General features: G+C 31.1%; 1 long non-coding RNA gene across 1 annotated transcript; it reads left to right on the plus strand.

Moving 5' to 3' along the window:
- The first annotated feature begins 4,080 nt into the window (after positions 1–4,080).
- LOC121211033 (uncharacterized) lies at positions 4,081–5,035 on the plus strand. The gene is made up of 2 exons (XR_005906413.1): positions 4,081–4,379; positions 4,709–5,035. It is a non-coding gene; the product is annotated as an uncharacterized lncRNA (long non-coding RNA).
- The last annotated feature ends 1,796 nt before the right edge of the window (positions 5,036–6,831 follow it).

Genomic DNA, 6,831 nt, shown 5'->3' on the forward strand with positions numbered 1-6,831 from the left:
TTTCAAAATTTTTCCTAACTTCACATTTAACTTATACTCACTAAATTAATAATATTTCCTACTCATTTTTCAGATTTAGTGATCTCGAATCACTATTCCGACACCACTGAAAATTAGGCTGTTACACATATGGTTACTTGCATCCGTGTCAAGGTACTACACCATGTTGTTGTTGGTGTTGACTTCGTTGTGTGCCATCAAGAGAAAACCTTCTTTTTCCTCCTCATCTTCCGTAGGTAGGTTGGTTGTCTCTTCTACCTTTTTCTAAATGTGACATTCTTTCGCGAAATGCCCGGTCTTACCACAATTGTAACACTTATTAGAGTTGCAATCCTTCGCATAGTGACCATATATGTCACACTTGTAGCACTCGATGTTGGAATAATTCGACCGACCGCCTCTTCCACAACCGCGTCCTCTTCCATACCAATTTTTTTAGTTTGATTGCTCATTCTCCTCATGATGCCCTTCTTGACCGCGACCATTTCCTCGACCTCCACGACCATGCTATCTACCTCGAAAGTTTTGAGAATAGAAAATCTTTCCATCTTTGATTGAAGCCTTGGTTTGAAGTCCTTGCTCGAGTGTTCATGTGTCTCGAGAGAACCGACAAGCTCATTGGCTGTGAGCGTTGCAAGATCCTTTGACTCTTCTATGGCATATACGACATTCTCGAAACTGTTAGTTAACGACCTCAAAATCTTCTCTACAACTCGTGCATCGATTAACGCTTCTCCATTTCGGTTGAGTTGGTTCACCACGGTTTGAACGCGCGTAATGTAGTCAGAGACACCTTCCGATTCCTTTATCTTCATACCTTCCAACTCGCCGCGAAGAGTTTGAAGGCAGACTTGTTTAACCCGGTCGGCTCCTTTGTACACCTTCGCCAAAATGTCCTATGCTTCTTTTGAAGTTGTCGCACTCACAATGTTCTCAAAGCCTGACTCGTTAACAGCTCGGAACAACATGTACAATGCCGTATTATCTTTCAATCGTATCTCTTTCAATGTCTTGTTTTGAGCCGCTATATATCCTGCGATAGTTGTCGGTTCTACAAAACCTTTTTGAACCGCCTCCCAACCATCTTGAGACTCGAGAAGAGCCTTCATTTGGATGTTCCAATTCTCGGAGTTCACCTTCATTAGTCGAGGCAGCGACACATTACTAGTCACTCTTCATGGCTTTGATACCAAATTGAAAAATTGCTCAAGAAAACTTTTATTTTTAACTTCTAAACTTTCTTACTTTTTTCTCTTTTTATGTTATATCAAGTACTAACAAACTATTTATAGACTATTGCCCTTAAAAAAATTGAAAATATTAAAATCTAATAATAGCCATAAACCAATGACTCTTAACCTTTCATTATCCTAAGAAAAAAACTTTTAAATTAAACCTATTAAAATCACATTTAACGTTTAATCAACAAATGGCTGCTAAAGCTGACAAATTGAAATTAGATTGGATTAAAAAAATAGAGTGGCATCATGGATAGGTATTTGAGATTCAAAGTTCATTGGTGAGTAGGGTTACCAGGTCATTTATACAATACAACCTTCCATTTATTTCTTCAATCTCACCATCTCTTTCATCTTCTTACCTTTTCCAACCTACGCATCTAAACCACCAGCTTTACTTACTTTAGAATCTGAGAATTTTTGTGTGTTTCAAATCTTGATCCGAGCACTTTGTCATTTCGGATCGAGACTAATAGTAAACCTAATGACTTGACTATGATGTAATAGGTTTTTGGCTATGATCCTCGGGGAGTGGGGATCTCATATACCTGTGGTTGAGGGTTTTAGAACATCTTGTCTTCGTATATTATTTTCTAATGTATAGTGTCGAAACCATTTTTTTGGGAAAAACGGGGATCGACTTTGGTTTTGAAGATGAAAACGAACAAGGTAGTCACCACCAATCTTTTTGGTTTAGGTGCAATTGGATCACATAGAAATTTGGTCGTTTTAATAAAACATTTCGATTTACTAAAACAACGATTTTGGTCTACGAAGTTTGAGAAAATGGGTTAAGGAGTCGGTTACATACGAGGAAGGATTAGCACCCTCGTAACGCCCAAAATTGCACCTAATTGATTAATTAATGTCTTGATGTTTAAAATTTGAAAAGGTTTTGCAATAAATTTTAAAGTACTATCCCTTGATATGAATGTTTGAAAAACTTGAAATGGATAATAAGATTCTCTTGTTTCGAATAAATACGATATCACATCCAACACGTAGGACACGATATTTCAACCTTCGATACCAAAATCGTCTCATAATTTCCAAAAATTTGTGTATTGAAAATTTAAAAAGGATATTCGGTCGTTTAGTCAAGCAATGAATCGAAACCCAACACGGCGGGCACAATTTCTCGTAATTTCCAAACGCCAAATATTGCCTTGTCTAAAACTCTCAAAAAGAATACAATAGTATGAAACAATTAAGATTCTCTTGTCTCGAAGAAATAAAATATCACATCCAACACGTAGGACACGATATTTCAAACCTTCGATACCAAAATCGTCTCGTAATTTCCAAAATTTATGTATTGAAAATTTAAAAAGGATATTCGGTCATTTAGGTCAAACGAAATAAATCGAAACCCAACACGTAGGGCACGATATTTCGAAACTCCAAAAAACAGAATATTGCCTTTATTTGAGTAAAAACGAGTGCAACATTTAGCAATGTGCATTTATTTTGTTTGAAGCAAAACAAATATGTTGGAGCATGATATATGGTATGATTTGAACTAGATAAAACGAAATATATCATAAAGCACGGAGTAGTAAAACGTAAATTAGTTACAATGTTCATGAATGTTGACAATATGGAGATATAAATAGTGATTTCTAGAACATGTAATGACAACATTAATGAGCATAAAAAAACAAATAAATAAAAAATAACTTAAAATAGATAATAAGATAATTTTAAACAAATACCACGTATATAAGGCTTAAAATAGAAGCTATGAAAACAATTTAAAGTTAGCAATTCGAAATAATTAATATACAAAAAGATTTTAAATAAAATAAGGCAACTTACAATATATAATATATAATATATAATATATAATACTTTGAAATTACATGCAAAAGGTTTAAAACATGTAAAAGAGAATCTTAATATAAGCAGTATACATACGATAAAAGGTTTAGTATAAATAATATATAAAAAAAATAATAATGTATAAAGAATTTAGGATGAATTATATATGAAAATTCAGAAATAGACAATCCATAAAAGGAGTCTAAGAATAAAGTATATATAAATTTATGATAATAAATAGTCCAAAAAAAATAAAAAAAATAATAATAATGGTAATAATAATAATAATATGTGAAATGGGTTTAAAATAAATAAATAAAACAATGTAAAGTAATTAATATATATAAAAATATTTAAAGTGACATACGTTAAAACAATTTGAGAAGAATACTAAATAAAAGTTTAAGAATGAATACTATATAAATATTATACGCCAAGATTTAAAATACATAACATGTAGAAATGATTTAAAACAAATGACTTATATAAAAAACAATATCTAAGGTAGATAATACATAGAAGTTAATAGTCAATATACAACAAGATTTAAAATAAATAAAACAAGTGAATTTAATAAAATTGGTAAAGCAAATTTAGAACACGGTTCATAAAACAAATCTAAAGAATTAACATGTAAATCCAAAATAAATAATGTGCGTAGAAAATGAATAAATAAACGATGGAAGAAATAACAAAGAAAATCAAACTGTTTAGGGATTAAACTGGAAATAAAATAAAATTAAAAGCAAAAATAATGATAAAATAGAAGCACGGGGGTCGAAATAAAAAAATGCAAGATTTTAGGACTAGATGGGCAAAAATCCAGCTTCTAGACACGTGTCCGTTATCCATTGCGTCCATGCGTTTGGGACCAAAATGATAATTGAGCAGATTTGTAGGGCCGAATTTGAAAATAAAAGGAAAATAAGCAAGCGGATTAAATAAAGACAAATGAGAACGTGGAGGGACTGGGTTATAAATAACCCTTTTGTATATTAATAGGAGAACGTGTCCGTTTTGTACTGCTGTTTAAACTAATTTTTTTTTTCTCTTTTATTTCTTCCCTTTTTTTTCTCCAAAACAAACAGAAAGAGAGTAGCCCCCTCTTCCCCATTTTCGTTGGTGCTCTGCTAGGGTTTCAAAAGAAACCCATCATCGCCATCATCGCACAAAGCCACCGAGGGCGGTGGCTGATCAGATTTTCAGCCCTTTTCAAGAGAGCCCGAAAGCAAAACGCCTCCCAAACTCAGAAAATGCGAAAGAAAAGGCCTCTCTCTTTTCCCTTTAAGTCAGATTCTGACGACGGAGAATAGATCCGTCGAGGTGACACGGGATTCTTCCTTCTCTTATTTTTTAAAAATAGATTCGTAATAGAAACAAAAGAAAAATAATAGTAATAAACGAAATGAAACCAAAAAATAAAGAAAGAAAATGAACAGTCAACCTTTTGTTTTTTTTTTGATTGCTCAATTATGCTGTGTGTACAATCGTTTTTTTTTCTCGGTCTTATACAGCCGATTTACAAGTCATTATTTTTCTATTGTTTAGCCACTGTTCATACTGCTCTAATTTGATGTTTCTCTGTTACTTTTTCTGCTGTTGTTTCTTTGTTGCCTTTTTTGTTCTTGTTTCTGTTTCTTCCTTTTTTGCAGGCAAAGTCAACGAGGCAGGAGCTGCTATTTTGGTGCAAGCAGTACCAGGGGCGGTGGTTTTCGGGCGATGAGCGTGCTGACCCAGCATGTGGAAGCAGCGGCGCAACAGGAAACCCTAAGGTTAGGGTTCGGGTTAATTTTTGGGCCACTGAGCCTTTAATTTATTTTGATTTATTTATTGTGGGCTGTAGTTTTAATTGATTTTCTTTTATTTTTGTTTTTGTGTCTGATTTGGGCTTGTTGGGCCCGGGTAAACTTGGGTTCTTACATATCGAATATTTGAGAGGCAAATATTGTTATTTATAGAAGGCCAGATATTCGTTTCCAGTGAACAAATTTTACAATCCACAATATTTAACTTGACGACATCCTCGCACAGATATAAAAACTCAACAACATTATATATTTTTACTCTTTAAATAGTTGGTACATTATTAAAGCGTTGGTAAAGAGTAAAAAAAATATATTTAAAAGGCGAGCGTATTAATAGTATATTTTTTCAATTCCACAAATCAACTTAAAATATTGTCATTTATTTCATTTCTTTTATATATTTAAACCTTACATTCACTTATCAACTTTAAATCAAATATTTTCTCATATTTAAAGTAAAAAGAAGAAAGATGTTAACCTTCTCCACCACTTGTGGAATTTGTTTCTTTAATTACATACTTTGGGAAAATCCAAACCCAAAACTGAAAAAGGACTGCAATTACCAATCCAATTTATTGCTTGTAATCCATGAAGTAAAAACTTAAAATTTCACATTACTTAAAAGTAAATTTTACTCTAACAGAAATACATATAAGTTAATATTGCACGTGTCATGTTTCATGGAAAATTAAGCAACCACCTCTTTTCTGTTTTTACCTTAACAATTTATCCACTTCACTATATATATGATGGGTGTGTTAGAAAATATGATTTATATTAATAAATACCTTTATTTAATTTTAATTTAAGAAAAAGTGTAGATGTATGTAGAAGAGAATCTCATGTTTTGTTATAGCTAAGTTTGCTTCAATTTTATATTAGATTTCTCCAATTTATGTTGTCTTGTTCATTAATTTAATAATTTTTTAGAGCATGACATATGTATTTTATACTTATAAAATTATAATAAAATAAGTATCAACAGTAAATAAACAATTCGATTTTGAATTCAAAATCTGACCCATGATTCTAGCTATAATGGGTAAATGAGGAATTTGTGGTATCTTCCTATCTTAATTTATACTATTTTGGTTTATATTAGATAGATATTTGTCTATATAGAATTATGGATAAATTTAGGTATTGTATGTATATAAAATAATACTCTTTAATTTATTTCAACGTATAATATTCAAAAGGGTAAATTATGTCATTAGTCACTAAATTATGTGTAATACCCAAATTTTGCCCGGGGTCCAATAAAATCACAGCCCAAATACCAAAACTCAACTAAAACCCAAAATACCCCAAGCCCAAATACAACCCAAAATAAAAATAAAAAAATAAAAAAATGAAGAAAAAGAAAAAAATCTAACCTCTTCAGCCTATGTGCCGCCCTAAGCGCCGCCCTAAGCGCCGCCCTATTCCTCTTTTGTCTACCACTTGTAAAAAGAAAAGATAGTAAATAAAAAAAATGTTGTAACAAGACTATAAAAGCCATCATAAAACCAAATGTAAAGGAGAAGGAGGGATAAAAAAAAACATTGTATTTTCACATAGAGATCAAAAATCCAAAGCAAAAAAAGGTTGATTTTAATTTCTTGTATTCCCTTTGTTCATTTTTCATTTTTGTTATTTTATTTTATTTTCTTTATTTTATATATATATACATATACATAATTTAATTGAATTACTTATTTGAATTCCCTTACAAACATGTTTATATTTTTCCCTTTAAATCTATTTATGTATACCATTTATTCCCCAATTTTAAATTATACTTTGTTTATTTCAAACACTTGCCTATATTACTATTTTTTTATATACAATGTTTATATTAAGTTTTATGTTTTATGTATCTTGTTAATTGTTGGTAAGTAAATCTTGTTTCAAATTATTTTGTATAATTATTGATTTATATTATATAGTATGTCATTCTTATATTCTTTTGTATATTCTTACATGGTTGC

The sequence above is a fragment of the Gossypium hirsutum genome, chromosome A12 (assembly GCF_007990345.1).
Source record: "Gossypium hirsutum isolate 1008001.06 chromosome A12, Gossypium_hirsutum_v2.1, whole genome shotgun sequence".
NCBI classification, from domain to species: Eukaryota; Viridiplantae; Streptophyta; class Magnoliopsida; order Malvales; family Malvaceae; genus Gossypium; species Gossypium hirsutum.